The 19,719-nt window shown below is 40.9% G+C and overlaps 1 protein-coding gene and 1 non-coding gene across 2 annotated transcripts in view; one reads left to right on the top strand and one right to left on the bottom strand.

The window, feature by feature from the left end:
• IGF2BP3 (insulin like growth factor 2 mRNA binding protein 3) overlaps positions 1 to 19,719 on the top strand; it is a 138,902-nt gene that overhangs the window by 51,765 nt on the left and 67,418 nt on the right. The gene's annotated exons all lie outside the window — the stretch shown is intronic.
• On the bottom strand, positions 8,708 to 8,815 carry LOC117195495 (U6 spliceosomal RNA). Its single transcript, XR_004475215.1, has one exon. It is a non-coding gene; the product is annotated as a U6 spliceosomal RNA (small nuclear RNA).

Below are 19,719 nucleotides of genomic sequence, written 5' to 3'. Positions count from 1 at the left end.
ATTGTGCCTTAGTCCTTCTGACGACCAGACCTTCATCCTGAAGCTATCTAGGGGCCTACTGAGAGTTGCCTCATCAGAATAAAAGACACTCCTGTCACTCCTATCATTCAGGAAACTATGGGATTTAGGAGCTCTGTGTCAGGAACCAGGGACAAAGACCAGATATGTATTTCTTATGCCATAGGAGACTATCTTATCCTCAGTGCCTGGCATCACTTGGCATAAAACTTTTCGAAGAATGAGTGGTAGAATAACAAGTCGAATTGTAATCATACACTTTATTCTAGAAGGGCATTCAGGTAATTTAGAAGAAGGCATTCATAAACCAAGCAGACTACCAAGTAGCACGAGTTGAAAAAGGAGGCCAAGAAAAAAAAAACACCCCCAAACAGAAAACAAACAAACAAAAACTTTGGTGGGATCAAAGATGATTTAGGAATAAGGTTAAAAATCACCCTTGTGTCCTACACAGTACTTTGGGCTCTCCCTCCCCTTTCTCCGCTGCTTTCTCCTACCTCTTGCTGCGGTTACCAGTTTATTATGAAGGATCCAAGTCAGGAATAGCCAAATGGAAGAGATGCATAGGGCAAAGTATGGGGGAAACGGCATGGTGCTTCTTGCCCTCCTACATGCTTCCCTTTTCTCTCTCCCTCAACTTTTTTTTTCTTCCTGTTTTTGAAAGCACAGAAGTACATTTAAACAAAACAAAACTCCGAGTCCCACACTGAAGTTTTTACTTCTTGTGACTCCTATTAGAGAGCAGTTGAACTGAATCAGATGTGAGTTTTGTTCTATTAACGCTGTGATGTGTACAATAGTGGATCAAACTCAGTGGATATCAAAATGAGGTGTGAGAGTTAACCTATAATTTAATGGGACATTTGTGTCTCTCTTCCCCGCCCCCCCCACAGTGAGGGTTTCTTCTTTAAACAATAGTGAAGGGAATTCCCTGGCGGTCCAGTGGTTAGGATTTGGCACTTTAACTGCGGTGTTCTGGGTTCAGTCCCTGGTCAGGGAATTAAGATCCCACAAGCCGCATGGTGTGGCCAAAAAAATAAATAAATAAAAAACAAACGAACAAACAAAAACAATAGTGAAAACTTCAGTTTAAGGAGAAAATGAGTCAACTATTTCAAAATACTGAAAAAATTAAGAATGTTTAATTTACTCATATAAACCATTTAAGAACACACATAAAAGGACAGCCCAGAAGGGCAAAAGTCAAAACACTAACAGTGGTGTGATAGGTTTGTAGGTAACTTTTATTTTTTTACCTTCTTCACAGGAGCTCTGTTTTCATCATTGAGACCCCTTTCCTTCTCTTTAAGGGGATTTAACTTAAATACTTTCATTGGAAACTCAGATTGAGTGTATTTTAAGGATGAATATAGGGCTCATTTGATAACCAAAATAGGGATAAGTTACTGAGTCCAAGAAGAAAATGGAGGGAAATAAGCCTGATTTTAAAGAAGAAGCTTTAAGATTGATGGTCAGGGACTTCCCTGGTGGTGCAGTGGTTAAGAATCCGCCTGCCAATGAAGGGGACAGGGGTTCGAGCCCTGGTTGGGGAAGATCCCACATGCCGTGGAGCAGCTAAGCCCGTGTGCCACAACTACTGAGCCTGAGCTCTAGAACCCGCGAGCCACAACTGCTGAGCCCACACGCCTAGAGCCCACGCTCTGCAACAAGAGAAGCCACCACAATGTGACGTGTGTGCACCTCAGTGAAGAGTAGCCCTGTCTCGCCGCAACTAGAGAAAGCTGTGTGCAGCAATGAAGACCCAATGCAGTCAAAGATAAATAAAGTTATTAAAAAAAAAAAAGATTGATGGTCAGGAAAGCTTACAATACTCTGTCAGATACAGGTAAACTACTAGATAGGAAATCTCTCTTAACATCCTTCAAAATAATTGAGTATTGAAATCCATTGAAAGTGGCATGCCATTCAGATAAACTGGGGGCCCCTGATTTGTTCATCCTAGAAAAAGGGAGTCTTCAGGATTCAGACAGGACAGTATGTTATAGAGACTTGGGTTACAGGGTGAGGAAGATGTTAGTCTTGTTGTTTTTCTTTATGACTCTATCATGTTCTTTTTTTTTTAAACATCTTTATTGGAGTATAATTGCTTTACAATGGTGTCTATCATGTTCTTGATGTCATCCTGCCAACTGGCTTATTATGAAAAAAGTATGGAATTAAATATGCTTGAAAATGGCCTTTTTGGGGGGTAGAAATTTCTTTGCGTTTTAACATGTATATATTTGTGTTCTGCCATCGCAGTCAGGATATAGGATAATCCTATTGCACCAAAAAAAACACCCCCATGGTAACCTTGGGGGTGTTTTATTTGCTGCCCCCACCAACAAATAAAGAGTTGGTGTGTGTCATATGATAAATATGTTTAACTTTATAAGAAACTGACAAACTCATCTCCAAAGTGGCTGTACCATTTTTACATTCCCACCAGTAATTTTTTTTTAACATCTTTATTGGAGTATAATTGCTTTACAATGGTGTGTTAGTTTCTGCTTTACAACAAAGTGAATCGGTTATAAATATACATATGTTCCCATATCTCTTCCCTCTTGCATCTCCCTCCCTCCCACCCCTCCATCCCACCCCTCTAGGTGGTCACAAAGCACCGAGCTATCTCCCTGTGCCATGCGGCTGCTTCCCACTAGCTACCTATTTTACATTTGGTAGTGTATCTATCCCACCAGTAATTTTTGAGTGATCCAGATGGTCAGCACCAGCATTTGGTATTGTTGATGTTTTTTATTTTAGCTACTCTAATAGATGTGTAGTGATATCTCATTTTGGTTTTATTTACATTTCTGTAATGGCTAATGATGTTGAGCATTTTTTTTTTTTTTTTTTTTTTTTGCGGCACACAGGCCTCTCACTGTTGTGGCCTCTCCCGTTGCGGAGCACAGGCTCCGGACGTGCAGGCTCAGCGGCCATGGCTCACGGGCCCAGCCGCTCCGCATCATGTAGGATCTTCCCAGACCGGGGCATGGACCCGTGTCCCCTGCATCGGCAGCTGGACTCTCAACCACTGCGCCACCTGTTGAGCATTTTTTCATGTACTAATTATCTTCTGCATATCCTCTTCGAAATGTCTGGTTACCTCTTTTGCTACTTAATTGGGTTGTTTTCTTATTATTGGGTTTTGAGAGTTCTTCATCTGTCATGGATACAAGTCTTTAGTCAACTATGTGATTTGCAGATATTTTCTCCTGATGAGTAATTCTTCCCATTCCCTTATCATTTTCTTTATCAGAACAAAAGTTTTAAAATTTAATGAAGTCCAATTTATTTATTTCGACCATCCCCCCTTTTTGTATAGTACTTTTGGTGTGTTGTCTAAAAACTACTTAAATCTAGCCTATGAAAGTTTTCTCCTGCTGTGAAGTTTTATAGCCTTATGTTTTTTTTTTTTAAAATCTAAATTTATTTATTTTTGTCTGCGTTGGGTCATCGTTGCTGCACGCGGGCTTTCCCTAGGAGCGGCCAGAAGGGGCTACTCTTCATTGCGGTGTGCAGGCTTCTCATTGTGGTAGCTTCTCTTGTTGCAGAGCACGGGCTCTAGGCGTGCGGGCTTCAGTAAGTAGTTGTGGCAAGTGGGCTCAGTAGTTGTGGCTCGCAGGCTCTAGAGCACAGGCTCAGCAGTTGTGGCGCACCGGCTTAGTTGCTCCATGGCATGTGGGATCTTCCCGGACCAGGGCTCAAACCCATGTCCCCTGCATTGGCAGGAGGGTTCTTAACCACTGCGCCACCAGGGAAGTCCCTAGCCTTATGTTTTACATTTATACCTATGATGCATTTTGTATTAATTTTTGTATAATGTGTGAGGCTTAGGCAGACACATTTTTTTTGTGTATCGATGTCTAGTTAATCCAACACAGTGTGTTGAAAAGACTGTCCTTTCTCCATTGAATTGCCTTTGCATTTTTGTCACAAATCATTTGGCCATGTTAATGTGAATATTTCTGGATTCTGTTTTGCTCCGTTGATTTATATGTCTATCCCTTTGTCAATACTATACTTTCTTGGCAGCTGTGGCTTTAAATAGTAAGTCTTAAAATTGGGTAGTGTTATTCTTCTAACCTTATTCTTTTTCAAATTGTTATAGCTATTCTAGTTACTTTGCCTTTCCATATATATTTTAGAACCAGTTTTTGGTTCTAAAAATTCTGCTGGAAGTCAACAAGTCCTACATGTGTTTTGTGAGATTCATACCTATGTATTTAAATTGGGGGGCCTGCTGTTATAAATGATTTTTTATTTTAAACTGTAAAGTACACATAAAATTCACCATACTAACCATTTTAAAGCATATTGTTCAGCAATGTTAAGTATATTTACATTCATGCTAAACTAATTAGTTCTAAAAGTTTTTAAAAAAGTGTTATATTTTGTTGGCTGCTCTGCAAGGCTTGGGACTTCAGTTCCCTGAGCAGGGATTGAACCCAGGCCCTGGAAGTGAAAGCTCTGAGTCCTAACCCCTGGACCGCCAGGGAATTTCCCTAAAAGTTTGTTTTCTTAATAGATTGTGTGAAATTTTCTACTTAGACAATCATGTCATTGCAAGTTGGCATAGTTTCACTTCTTTTCCAATCTATATGCCTTTTGTTTCCTTTTCTTGCCTTGTTACACTGCCCAAGTTCTTTGAATGAGAGTAGACATCCTTGCCTTTTTCTTACCCTTTGTGAGAAAGCATCCAGTCTTTGACCTTTAAGTAAAATGTTAGCTGTAGGGTTTTTGTAGATGCCCTTTATGTGGTTGAGGATATTATTTATATTCCTAGTTTGCTGACCGTCTTTATAATGAGTGAATGTTGGTTTGTGTCAAATGCTTTTTCTGCAAAAATTGATATGAGCATACATTTGTTTCAGGCTGTTACTACGATGGATTATATTGTTCTTCAAATATTGAACCAATCTTACATTCCTGTGATAAATTCCACTTGGTTGTGGCGTTTATTCTTTGAACATATTCCTTGATTCAATTTGCTCACTTTTTGGTTGACAACGTACTGTATTTCTCTTGATGAGGGATATTTGTTTGTAGTTTTATTTTTTTGTGTTGTCTTTGACTTTGTTATCAGGGTAATAAACCCTCAAACTGTCTTGTGAAGTGCTTGCTTATGTGTTCTGGAAGAGGTTGTGCTGAGTTGGTGTTATTTCTTTAAACGTTTGATAGCATTTGCCAGTGAAACCACCTGAGCATAGAGATTTCTTCCTCAGAAGACTTTTTATTTTTTTTTAGCTCAAATTCAGTCTTTGAAAATAGTTACAGGGCTTTTTTGGCTATTTTATCTTGCGTAGTTTTGGTGATTTGTAGTTTCTGAAAAATTGGTTCATTTCATCCAAGTTGTTGAATAGAGGTGCATAAAGTTTTGCAGTATTCCCTCATTATGCTTTAATTGACTTGGGGTCTATAGTGTTATCTCCTTTGTTCCTGATATTGGTAGTTTGTGATCTCTTGCCCCCCCCCGCCCCCCCTCTGTTTCCCTCTCTTTCTCTCATCATCTTTGTCAGTCTGGCCAGAGGTTTAATTTATTTATTTATGTTCCTCCAAAGAAACAGCATTTGGTTTCATTGATCTTTACCTTCTTTCTTTCTTTTCATTGATTTTGCTCTTCAGTATTTCATTTATTCTGCTTGTTTTGGGTTTATTTTGTGCTTCCTTTTGCTAGTTTTTTAAGTTGGAAGCTTGGGTTATTAATTGGAGACCTTTCTTTTTTTTCTAATGTAAACATATGATGCTATGAATTTCCCTTTAAAGCACTTAATCCCATAAATCTTGGTGTATTTTTAAAATTTTTGTTCAGTTCCAAATATTTTCTAATTTCCCTTGAGACTTCCTCTTTGACCTGTGGATTTTTTTTTTTTTTGGACTATGTAGTTTAAATTTCCAAATGATTGGAGATTTTCCAGTTATCTTTTTGTTATTAACTTCTAGTTTAATTCCATTATGGTTCGTAAACATACCTTATATGTTTATATTTCCTTAAAATCTGTTGATACCTGTTTTATATCTTTGTTTTAGACAGATACAGTATATCTTGGGAAATGTTTCATCTTGGGTAGAGTGTTTCTTTTAAACATTTCTTGGGAAATGTTTCATGTTGGGTAGAGTGTTTCTTTTAAGTTTTTTCTAGTCTGTACCTACTAGATACCAGCAGCTCCCTGCCTGCCCAAGTTGTGATTATCAACAATGTCAACAGACATTGTCAAATATCCTCTTGGGGACAACATAATCCCCAGTTGAGAACCACTTTCTGGTAAGTAATGTGTTATTTTTCTCTGGCTGCATTCAAGGTTTTTCTTTGTCTTTGATTTTCAACAGTTAGTTTATGATATGTCTGGAGATAGATTTCTTTGGGTTTATCTTGTTTGAGGTTGTAAAGGGAAAGAACCCAGTTTTCCCCCTGTGTCGGGAGAAACCCAGTTCTTTCCTATTATGTGTTTTTTTTTCCTGTGTGTCTCCTTTATTACTCAGAACACTTCACTTCTGTCACTCTGGTCACCCAATGTGTGGCGATGTTTCCCTTCAACAAGCAATTCTCTGCAACACCAGCTGGGTGTCCTACAATTTTAACTGAATTTTTAACACTTTCTACCTGGAGATAATGTTAGGTCCCACAGGTTAAGGGCCTGTAGCCTCAGTAGTCCCAGAAGACGACACCCTGCCCTCGCCTTGCATGTGTCAGTCAAAAGCCTGGGTTATCATCACCTGTGCTTCTGACCAACCAGCTATAGATAGAAGGTTCCAAAGACCTCGCTCCTTGGGTTTGACTGATTTGCTAGAGCGGCTTACAAAACTGAGGGCAGCATTTACTTACATTTACCAGTTTATTAAAGGATATAATAAAAAATACAGATGATTAGCCCAATGAGATATATATAAGGCGAGGTCTGGGAGAGTCCTGAGTGCAGGAACTTCTGTCCCTGTGGAGTTGGGGTACATCACCCTCCCTATGTGAATGTGTTCACTCACCTTTAAGCTCTGTGAACCTCCTACTGTTGGGATTTTATGGAGGCTTCTTCTTGTAGGCATGATCAATTATTAACTCCATTTCCAGCGCCTCTCCCCTCTCTGGAGGACAGGGCACGGGGCTGAAAATTCCAGGCTTCTGATCATGGCTTGATCTTTCTGGTGACCAGCTCCCAACCAGGAGCCATCCAAGAACCTACCTAGAGTTTCCTCAGTAGAACAGGAGATACACCTAGTGCTCTTATCACATAGGAAATTACAAGAATTTTAGGAGTTCTGTGCCAGGAAGAGGAGGGGTTGAGGCTGGGAGACCAATATATGTATTTTCTATTATCTCACAGGGGTTCACTGAACTTTTTCAATCTATAGGTTTATATCTTTTGCCAAATTTGGAGAATCTTCAGTAACCATATATATATATATTTTAACATCTTTATTGATGTATAATTGCTTTACAATGTTGTGTTAGTTTCTGCTGTATAACAAAGTGAATCAGCTATATGCATACATATATCCCCATATCCCCTCCCTCTTGCATCTCCCTCCCCCCCTCCCTATCCCACCCCTCTAGGTGGTCACAAAGACGTGAGCTGATCTCCCTGTGCTATGCAGCTGCTTCCCACTAGCTGTCTATTTTACATTTGGTAGTATATATAAGTCCATGTCACTCTCTCACTTTGTCCCAGCTTCCCCTTCCCCGTGTCCTCAGGTCCATTCTCTACGTCTGCATCTTTACTCCTGTCCTGCCCCTAGGTTCATGAGAACCATTTTTTTTTTAGATTCCATATATATGTGTTAGCATACGGTATTTGTTTTTCTCTTTCTGACTTACTTCACTCTGTATGACAGACTCTGGGTCCATCCACCTCACTTCAATTAACTCAATTTTGTTTCTTTTTATGGCTGAATAATATTCCATTGTATATATGTGCCACATCTTCTTTATCCATTCATCTGTCGATGGACATTTAGGTTGCTTCCATGTCCTGGCTATTGTAAACAGAGCTGCAATGAACATTGTGGTACATGACTATTTTTGTGAATTATGGTTTTCTCAGGGTATATGCCCAATAGTGGGATTGCTGGATTATATGGTCGTTTTATATTTAGTTTTTTAAGGAACCTCCATACTGTTCTCCATAGTGGCTGTATCAATTTACATTCCCACCAACAGTGCAGGAGGGTTCCCTTTTCTCCACACTCTCTCCAGCATTTACTGTTTGTAGATTTTTTGACGATGGCCATTCTGACCAGTGTGAGGTGATAGCTCATTGTAGTTTTGATTTGCATTTCTCTAATGATCAGTGATGTTGAGCATCCTTTCATGTGTTTGTTGGCCATCTGTATAACTTCTTTGGAGAAATGTCTATTTAGGTCTTCTGCCCATTTTTGAATTGGGTTGTTTGTTTTTTTGATACTGAGCTGCATGAGCTGCTTGTATATTTTGGAGATTAATCCTTTGTCAGTTGCTTCGTTTGCAAATATTTTCTCCCATTCTGAGGGTTGTCTTTTCATCTTGTTTATGGTTTCCTTTGCTATGCAAAAGCTTTTAAGTTTCATTAGGTCCCATTTGTTTATTTTTGTTTTTATTTCCATTTCTCTAGGAGGTGGGTCAAAAAGAATCTTGCTGTGATTTATGTCAAAGAGTGTTCTTCCTATGTTTTCCTCTAAGAGTTTTATAGTGTCTGGCCTTACATTTAGGTCTTTAGGAAATATGGAACGCTTCACGGATTTGTGTGTCATCCTTGAGCAGGGGCCATGCTGAGCTTGTCTGTATTGTTCCAATTTTTAGTATATGTGCTGCTGAAGTGAGCACTTCGGTAACCATTTATTCAAAGATATGTTCAGCAAGTATTTTTCCTTTTTCCTTTTTCCTGTCTTTCTGAGATACCGATAACGTAAATTAGGCTTTTGGTATTTTCCCACAGGGCTTTGAGCCTCTGTGCATTTTTTTCTCTCAGTTGTTCAGATTGAATAATTGCTATTGATCTGTCTTCGTGAGCAGTGACAGTTTCCTTTGTTGTTTCCAGTCTGCTATTTTGTTCATCCAGTGAGTTTATTTAGGGTTATTGTGTTTTGGTTCTAAATTTTTATTTCTTTTATACCTACTGTTTCTTGGACATTTTCTTTCTGTTCTTTTCAAGAGTGCTCACCCTTTGTGGAACATTTTTATAATAGTTTCTTTAAAGTCTGTCAGATAATTCCAACATCTTTGTCATTCTTGGCATTTGCATTTGTTGATTGCCTCATCCCCTATGAGTTGAGATTTTCCTAGCTCTTTATATAAGTAATTTTGGATTGTACCTTGAACATTTTGAATATAATATTATGAGACTCTGGATCTTGGTTCAAACCCTATGGAGAATGTTGATAATTTCATTTTAGAATACAGTTTGACCCAATTGGCTTCAGGCTGCAAGTTGCAGCCGGCCTTCTGTGGATTATGGTTCCAATTTCACTTCATTTTTGAAGCCTTTGAAGTACTCTTTGGCTCTGTCTCCTGTGTGTAGTAGCACTCAGTGGGTGGCCAGTTTGGGACCTGGGTGATGATCTCTCCCATGGTTCTGCTCTCAAAGTCTTGGGTATGCTGTTTGTTTTCTGATGCAAGCATGTGCATATTGGAGCTAAATCCAGGATTTCCTAAACAGCTTCATGCAGTTGCTTTCCTGAGCTCCTCCCTTTGCATGATCTGATTAGTACTTTGATTCTCAAGGGCTTCTCTTTCTGGTTTTTCAGCCAGAAAAGATAGGGCCTTGGTTACCCTGCTTGGTTGTACACTTCTCATGACTGCACTCATGTCTGGGGCTAAGTGGCAGGAAGACAGGGGCAAAAAAGCAATAGGATTCAACCCACCCCCTTGGAACCATAGTTCTTCCCCTTCATCAGAGTTTTAGGTACCCCTTTCCTGCTCTTCAAGCCAGAGCTGTAGGACTTCTCCTCGAGTTCTGTCTGTGCTCAGTAACAATTTCCAAGTGTTTTTTTTTTTGTTTGTTTGTTTGTTTGTTTGCGGTACGCGGGCCTCTCACTGTTGTGGCCTCTCCCATTGCAGAGCACAGGCTCCAGACGCGCAGGCTCAGCGGCCATGGCTCACGGGCCCCGGACCGGGGCACGAACCCGTGTCCCATGCATCGGCAGGCGGACTCTCAACCACTGCGCCACCAGGGAAGCCCCAATTTCCAAGTTTTAAACTGCCCCAAGTCCAGGCTGGGGCATACCAGAGGGAAGAAGGGCAGAATAAATCATCTCACGTTTGGTGGTACTTTAAATTCCCCGCTCCACCTGCTATCATCTACTTTTCTTTTTTTTAAAACATAAATTTATTTATTTTTAAGTTTATTTTTGGCTGTGTTGGGTCTTCGTTGCGGTGTGTGGGCTTCCCATTGTGTGGTGGCTTCTCTTGCTGTGGAGCACGGGCTCTAGGCGCGTGGGCTTCAGTAATTGTGGCTCGCGAGCTCTAGAGTGCAGGCTCAGTAGTTGTGCACAGGCTTAGTTGCTCCATGGCATGTGGGGTCTTTCTGGACCAGGGCTGGAACCCGTGTCCCCTGCATTGGCAGGCTGATTCTTAACCACTGTGCCACAAGGGAAGTCCCTTATATACTTTTCAGAGTCTTCAAATAGTTGCGTCATACGTTCTGTCCAGATTTTATCCTCATTCCATGGGAGAAACAGGGTAGACTATCCCCACTCAGTTTATAGTTTTCTTGTTACTTTGAAATTTCAAGAGGTTAAATTATCTCTTGAGAAATAAATGATATTGAATCATTTATTTCTTAAGAATAGAGTAACTATTAAGTAACTTGCTTTAAGGGTTTTTTTTTTTTCTCATAGGTAACCCTTGGTTGAATTAAGGCTGAGCAGGCACTTAGCTATCATTTACAAAAAGAAGCTTGTATTCAAACTGTCCATGTGATCCAGTACTGGAGATGTGTGTGTAAGGCTAAAAGAGAGATAACTTCACATTTAAATTTATAAAAGCCTTCACCTTTTGCTCTTTTCCTATTGCTTCCCACCTCTGACATGAATGAACAAAATATTCAGGGTTAACATGGGGGAGGGAGAAGTCCCCAGGAAGGGGGTTTAGAACAGTAAACCAACTGGGAATGGCAGGGCACTCTTAATCCTGTTTCTAGTTTTAGCATCAGCAGCCAGAGAGGCAGGGTTGCCTCAGTACTCGAGGTATTTTTTTCCCTTTTGTATTTCTGTATTGCTGAATGGCCTACTTGGTCTTACCCAAAAATACAATCTTACTATTTAGAGTTACTCTCATGTGGGGATGAGAAAGGCTGTAATTTTCTGGGGTCTTCCCTAGATGTGTAGTATACGTGCACTGACATCTTCTCAGGATTCCTCAGTTGTTGGTTCTTACACACAAAAGGAGGTGTTCAGTAAGTATTAGTTGAACCGATGAAGTCATATGATACTTTTCAGAACATGACCATAACCCAAATAGAGATCAGTGTTCATCTTGATAGATTCTTTCTTGGTCTAATGTTGTTTTGTGTCACACTTCCTCCATGTACAAGTATGTGTAAAAAGAGTTAAAATCGTTTAATTAGCTTAGTTGGATTGATGGTAGTGAATTGATATTTCAGTCTTTTTTCTTTGTAACAAGTCCTATATTTGATTTGTCCATTTTCACTCATTTTTAGGCTCACAATTACATTCCTAGCTCTTACTCCCCTCTTTTCTTTACTACTCTGCCTTTAAGTTTTAGATGATCTTAATAGCATACCCGTGGGGAGTCCTGACCATGGGCAGGACAGGATGCTAAACTCTTCAGAAGGAGTCTCATTTGATTCATCCAGCCAACACTAGATATCGAAAGGAAACAGTGCTATCCTGACTTTAGGGGGTGGAGGGGAGGTAGCTGAGAAATGGAGAGACTTGCCTAGGTTTTACAGCTAACATTGGATGAGTGGAATTCAGACCTGGCAACCTGACCCTAAAGCCCCCTTTTTAAACTGCAGTAGTTTTGTCATCTCATATGTAAAAATAAGAATGTGACCTCTCACTTCCCCTGCAAGTCTATTTATGACTTGCAACACTAACTTCATCAGTATGTTTTTATTTAGATATACTATAATTTCTTACTATGTTTGACCTATAATGAACACTGAGATATTTACATAAAGAGACTTGCATTTTCAACTCTCAGACCTGCACCCTCTTTTTGGTTGTTTGCTTGCTTGCTTTTATTGCTTATTTTATTTTTTTTGGCCGCACCGTACGGCCTGTGGGATCTTAGTTCCCCGATCAGGGATTGAAACTGGGTCGACGGCAGTGAAAGCCCGAGTCTTAACCACTGGAACACCAGGGAATTCCCCTGCATCCTCTTTTTAACAAACATTTTCTAATGTCCCAATTACAGTCCTGAAGTGAAATTCACAGAAAATATAATTATATATGTATTTAAATCTTTAAAATTAAAATTTAAAAATCAATATAATGTCCTAGACATACCAGAAAGAAGAAATAAAAGGGAATTCGTTTATACAAAGTAATTTTTCAGTACATAAACACTTGGGCATGACCAGAGCTTGAGGCACAGTGAGGCACAAGTACTTGTACAGTACTTGTATTATTATAGAATAATCCTCAGCAGACCAGTACTGGTGCTAATAATATACAGGTATGACATGGGTGACTCAACGTTGTGTTGCTCTCAGTTAAGTGGTTTTCTATAGTGGTGATAAGCAGGTCAAAATATAATTGTATATTGATTTACATGGTGGTTGCAGTTTTGGAAGATAGAATATATATTAAAACTGAGCAATAAATACTAAGGGTATATGCTCAGAAAAAATGGGCTTTTTATGTATATATATGTCAAGGACCTTGAAGAGCTGTGCAGGGCTGGGGTGCCTCCGCTGTGTGAGGCTGTCCTGCACAAATCAGGATGTGTGACATATCTGGTCTCTGCCTGTCCAGTGTTCGTGAGGCCCTCTTCCCCCACCCCAAAGGACCCACAGTTTTCTAAAACTACCCCCGAAGTGGTCAGGTTTTCTCCATTGAGAATTACTGCTCTAGGTTATTCCTTCCCCAGCTTCATGGAAGGATGAGTTTTCTGTTTGTTTGTTTTGTATTTTGACCACACTGTGTGGTATGTGGGATCTTACATTCCCCAACCAGGGATCGAGCACAGGTCCCCTACATTGGGAGTGTGGAGTCGTAACCACTGGACTGCCAGAGAAGTCCCAAGGATGAGGTTTTTAAATTTCTAATCAATCACTGACATTTTATAAAATGCAAAATTTGTTAGAAAAATGAAATTCTAAAGTCAGTCAAAAACACAAGTCCTGGTCTTTATTCTTAGATTTAGCAGACATAAAATTCCTGGCAATCTGCCATAAAAATTTCTTCCTTTCTCTCTCTCTCTCTTTCTCCCTCCCTCCCTCCCTCTCTCTCTCCCCCCTCCCTCTCTTCCTTCCCTCCTTCTTTCTTCCTTTCTTTTTCTCTTTCTTTCTCCCTTTCTCTGTCTCTGTCTCTCTCTCTTACTTTCTCTTTCTTTCTTTCTCTCTTTCTCTCTTTCTCTGTTTCTCTGTTTCTCTCTTTCTCTCTTTTCCCTCCCTCCTTCCCCCCCCACCCCCGTCTCTGTCTCTGTCTCTGTCTCTCTCCCCCCCGGCTTGTGGTATCTTAGTTCCCTGACCAGGGATTGAACCTGTGCCCTCGGCAGTGAAAGCACCGAGTCCTGAGTCCTAACCACTGGACTGTCAGGGAATTTCCCATAAAAATTTCTAAATGTTTAATCTCTACTTCTGAACCTACCTTGCCACGGAGTGGTCTCTTTATCTCAGTCTTTCTTTCCCTGAAGTCACCCAAAGTGAATGTACGTATCTGAAAAATTCTTCCTCTTGGAAGATTTTTTAAAAAATAAATTTATCTTATTATTTTTTAAAATTTTGGGCTGCTTGGGTCTTCGTTACTGCACATGGGGTTTCTCTAGTTGTGGCGAGCGGGGGCTACTCTTCGCTGCGGTGTGCGGGCTTCTCATTGTGGTGGCTTCTCGTTGCAGAGCACGGGCTCCAGGCGTGCAGGCTTCAGTAGTTGTGGCTCGAGGACTCTAGAGCGCAAGCTCAGTAGTTCTGGCGCATGGGCTTAGTTGCTCCAAGGCATGTGTGATCTTCCCAGACTAGGGATCGAACCTGTGTCCCCTGCATTGGCAGGCGGATTCTTTACCACCAGGGAAGTCCATCTTGGAAGATTATAGTTGCATTCTCCCTAGCCAAATGCTCAAATGCTTTATTCCCAACACCTCCTTTGTTGTCCATAAATATTACTTTTTACAAAACCTCTTGTTTAATGATGGAAGTGAACTTAACTGCCTTCACTATCAGGGATGCTTTTTTATTCCATGACAGAAATTTGCGGTGTAGTTTAACAGGCATATCTCAAACTGGTTTTGATTCCTCGTTAGCTTTATATACTTAAAATCCACCGTGTTTTCTCCATGCACTTCCACAGAGAAGCAGTGACTTTTCCAACCTTAATTTCAGAAGACTTCCTGCAATGTTTTTCATACCGTGACGAGCCTTAGTGATTGAAAATAATTCTTATAACGAGCCAAGAAGGGTCCTGGATCATAAAATGCCACAAGCAGTTCACATTGGTGACGCTGATGGCAGAACACCCTCAGCAGGGGGCCTGCACCTGCTTCTCCTGAGAATCTGTGGGGAGATTGGATGCTTTTGGCACAGTGACTGAATCTTAAATGTGACCAGCTTGTTCTTCCTACTTTTGGGTTACTCTGGAACAGCAGAACAGTTGTCTGATTTGTATAGGGACCGTCCTTCCAGTGTGAGTTAAAAATCTGAGTTTTGATAGCATCCTGAATACCTTCCCTCCTCCAGCTGCCTCTTCACACGCGGTCCTTCTGCTGTGATGCATACAATTGGCTTTGGCCTGTGTTTGTGTAAGTGCCTATGGGGTGGACCCAGGCACAGAGTCACGAGGTGGGTTTTGAAGTTGTTCTCGAGTGAACTGGAAGTGCTTGGGCCTTGAGGTGTTTCTTACAATTTTTGGTGCATGTAGCAAGTGCAGTTTGGTGGAAGGACATGATTCTATTGTCTATCTTGCTTTGTAAGGCTGGGTCAGCCTAGTTGGAACAGCCCCCTGTGGTTGTGATAGCTGTGTGGCAGAGGTGGTGGTATGCTTTAGGAAAGCTCTGTTGACAGCACCAGCTCTCAAGATGTGTATCCTGAGGAGCAGGACACAGTCAGCTGAGGCTCTCTGAGACCAAAACCACCTGTTCAGATATAGCTCAGATACATTTTGTTTTTTGACTTCTACAGAGTTGAGATGTGTTCATCATCTTAGATAGATTTACCTATATATGATAAGCCAAAAAAGCAATAGAATAATTTGGGTGGAGAATTTTTGAACATTGTCTTGTTCCATGATCCTCCATCCTAGAGAGATGGGATACAGGAGACAGGAATGCTTTTTCAGTTGGTCAGTTCCCATGTGCCTCTCATACACACTGAGAACATGTTTAAAGGTGCATACTTTTTCTCACATGTTCCATAACCACCAGTCAGTAATCTGATATGGTGTTTAAAGAAATAACAATTTGTTCCAATGTTGGGGGGAAGACTGGTTCATCTGGCCTTAGTGGGTGCTGTGGACTGAATGTTTGTCTCCCCAGAACTTATATGTTGAAGCCCTAATCCCCAATGTGATGGTATTAGAAGGGGGAGCCTTTGGGAGGTGATTAGGTCATGAGAGTAGAGCCCTATGAATGGGATTAGTGCCCTTATAAGAAGAGACACAAGAGATGCTTTCTCTCTGCCATGTGAGAATATAGCAAGAAGGTGACGGTCTATAAATCAGGAAGAGGGCCCTCACCAAGAACTCAGCCAGGCTGGCACCCTGATCTTAGACTTCCAGCCTCTAGAACTGTGAGAAATAAATTTCTGTTGTTTAAGCCATCCAGTCTTTGGTATTTGTTACAGCATCCTGAGATGACAAAGATGTTGGGGAAGGTGTCAACATGTGGTATCTTCCTTAGGAAATTTATTTTATAGCTGAATTTTTTCAGTTTAACTTTTATTTTATATTGGAGTGTAGTTGATTTACAGAGTTGTGTTAGTTTCAGGTGTACAGCTAAGTGATTCAGTTATACATATACATATACCCATTCTTTTTCAGATTCTTTTCCCATATAGGTTATTACAGAATATTGAACAGAGTTCCCTGTGCTATACAGTAGGTCCTTGTTGATTATTTTATATATAGTAGTGTGTATATGTTAATCCCAAACTCCTAATTTATCCCTCCCCCGACATTTGTTTTCGAAGTCTGTTTCTGTTTTGTAAATAAGTTCATTTGTATCATTTTATTTTTAGATTCCACATATAAGTGATATCATATGATATGTGTCTTTCTCTGACTTACCTCACTTAGTATTGTAATCTCTAGGTCCATCCATGTTGCTGCAAATAGCAGTATTTCATTCTTTTTTGTGGCTAATATCCCATTGTATACATGTATCACATCTTCTTTATCCATTCCTCTGTCGATGGACATTTAGATTGCTTCCATGTCTTGGCTAATGTAAATAGTGCTGCAATGAAAATTGGGGTGCATGTATCTTTTCGAAGTATGGTTTTCTCCAGATACATTCCAGGAGTGGGATTGCTAGATCATATGGTAGTTCTATTTTTAGTTTTTTAAGGAACGTCCATACTGCTCTCCGTAGTGCCTGCACCAATTTACATTCCCACCAACAGTGCATGAGGGTTCCCTTTTCTCCGCACCCTCTCCAGCATTTATTGTTTGTAGATTTTTTGATGATGGCCATTCCGACTGGTGTGAGGTGATACCTCATTGTAGCTTTTTTTTTTTTTTTGCGGTACGCGGGCCTCTCACTGCCACGGTCTCTCCCGTTGCGGAGCACAGGCTCGGGACGTGCAGGCTCAGCGGCCATGGCTCACCGCGGCATGTGGGATCTTCCCGGACTGGGGCACGAACCCGCGTCCCCTGCATCGGCAGGCGGATTCTCAATCACTGCGCCACCAGGGAAGCCCCTCATTGTAGCTTTGATTTGTATTACTCTAATAATTAATCATGTTGAGCATCTTTTCATGTGCTTTTTGGCCATCTGTATGTCTTCTTCCTTAGGAATTTTAAAGTGACTTTTAAAATTCTGTAGTTTGAAAGTTACCAAATATACACATATAGAGAAAATAGTATAATGAACCCCCACGTACCCAGCTTTAAAGATTATCAGTATTCTTGTTTTATCGATATCCCCTAATTTTGTTGGTTGTCTGGACTATTTTAAAGCAATTCAGGGGGGATTGCTGGCACAGAAGTTTTGTTTTACATGCTCACGTAAATGTAGGTGTATTAGTTTCCTCTTGCTGCTGTAAGAAGTTACCACAAACTTGGTGGCTTAAGACAAGAGAATTTTACTTCCTTACAGTTCAAGAAGCCAGGAGTCTGAAATCAGTCTCAGAGGTCAAGGTGTTGGCGGGGCTGGTACCCTCTGGAGGTGTGGAGGAGAATTCATTTACTTGCCTTTTCCAGTTTTTAGAGGCTGCCTGTATTTCCTGCCTTGTAGCCTCTCCTCCAGGTTCAAAGTACATCACTCCAATCTCTGCTTGTGTTGTCACATGGCTTGCTCTCTGACTTTGATTCCTCTAGTGCCCCTTTTATAAGGACCCTTGTGATAACATCCGGCCCACTTGGATAATTGGGGATAACCTCCCTAGCTCAAGATCCTTAATTCAATCACATCTGCAGAGTCTCTTTTGTCATGTGAGACAACATTCACAGGTTTCAGGGATTAGAAAGTAGACATATTTGGAACCATTATTCAGACTGCCATAGGAGGACCACACTGCGGTCAGCTCTCACATGTCAAATAAATGGTAGGGCCATGATCTCAAGAGTGGAGACTGTAATCATAGGGAAACACATGAAGATTAAGCTCTTCAAAACCTAGCGAGATTTCTATTCAGAGTACAGCTTGTCATTTTGCACAGCAGATGTGCCATTCCTGTCAGAAAATGAGGAAGAAGGAGGTACGTGTTGGTGAATAACTGGTGCCTTTTCGTACATAACGGAAAAGATAGCTGCAGTCCAACATCAGATTCAAGGTGATACTGGTGCGTGCTCCAGCTCAGTCTTGACCTTGTCCAGCCCACAAAACTGTGGACCTAGGGTCATTTTTATCTCTCTTCCCTGAGCTACAGAGCCTAGCCCCTCCTTGCCTCTGCTTCTCTTGTTATAAGCCTTTATTGAACTTATTTGCGTCCCTACTATGTGCTAGGGCTGGATCTGCTGCATGCATTTTCACTAAAGGTTTCCAGTGCTTTGCTTATTCTCCACATAAATTTGAAGATGTGTTTTCATAGAATATAAGGAAGAGGTGATGGGGCTTCCGTGTCTGAACATCAAGCCCCAGAATGATGGATAGGAAGACAGGGGGCTTTGTGCGAAGGTGACTCAACCATACGGAGCCTTTTTCCCATCTGTGGAAAAGAGGTTAACAGTATGGTCCTTTCAGGTTCACCGTGAGAACCAGCAGATAACACAGGTGCCTTGCCCCATAGTTTATTATGAATTAATAAACTTCTTCAATGGATTTTGCCCTTTGGCTGAAATTTTCATCCTTTGGCTCTGCTATAGTGAAGTTAACTTTACTTTTCCTCAACCCCATCACTCTCTTAGTTTCAGGGCTTTTGCATACATGTTTTCTCTGCCTATAATCCATTTGGTTCTTTCTGTTTTTCTTAATTCCTATTATTAGCCTTTAACTCAGATGTCATTTCTTCCACAAAGCCTTATATTCTTCTGCCACACCTGGATTAGGTGTGTCCCCTATATTTCTCTTATACTTAGCACTATAGCACCACTCAGCACTTGATATTTTAATTGCCTTCTGACTTGTTTCTGTTCTCCCATCGGACTCTAAAATTTAGGGGACAGGGGCTGTGTCTTCTCCTGTGTTGTCATCAAAGACACAGAACAGAGCCTGGTATAGACAAATGGTCAGTGTTCACACACATCTCTTGGTTGGAAACGTTTTCAACTCTGTAATAGATCAAAATTTTTTTTTCATAGTTAGTTTGCTGGATTTTACGGGGTGTGGGGTGTTGGGAGGGATGGATAGGGTAGGTAGAAGAAAATAGGATATAAGTTTTTTGTCTCAGGTCATTGAGTTTGCTGAAGGAGAAATCAGTCACTGAAGTGTTCTAAAAAAAAACTGGTGTTGTTTGTGGATTGTGGGGTGGGGGGGGGAGCAAATTGAAATCTTCCTCCAAGCTATGTTGGGCTCTTTGCTAGCAGGGAACAAGTTGTGTTTTAGAGAGAAATCTGGTATTTTATCTTGCTTTGGCTGCTTGTTTTATGTTATAAGTAGTTCAAGTGTTTTTGGTTAGTTTTTCTAATAGTGTTTTACCTTAAAATACAGTTTTCTAGTTTTTTTTTAATAACTTTTAAAAAAATTTTATTTATTTTTGGCTGTGTTGGGTCTTTGTTGCTGCGTGCGGGCTTTCTCTAGTTGTGGAGAGCGGGGGCTACTCTTCATTGCGGTGCGCGGGCTTCTCATTGCGGTGGCTTCTCGTTGCGGAGCACGGGCTCTAGGCACGCGGGCTTCAGTAGTTGTGGCACGTGCGCTTCAGTAGTTGTGGCACGCAGGCTTCAGTAGTTGTGGCATGCGGGCTTCAGTAGTTGTGGCTCACGGGCTCTAGAGCACAGGCTCAGTAGTTGTGGCGCACG

The sequence above is a fragment of the Orcinus orca genome, chromosome 9 (assembly GCF_937001465.1).
Source record: "Orcinus orca chromosome 9, mOrcOrc1.1, whole genome shotgun sequence".
NCBI classification, from domain to species: Eukaryota; Metazoa; Chordata; class Mammalia; order Artiodactyla; family Delphinidae; genus Orcinus; species Orcinus orca.
This window is presented reverse-complemented; position numbering and strand designations above follow the sequence as displayed.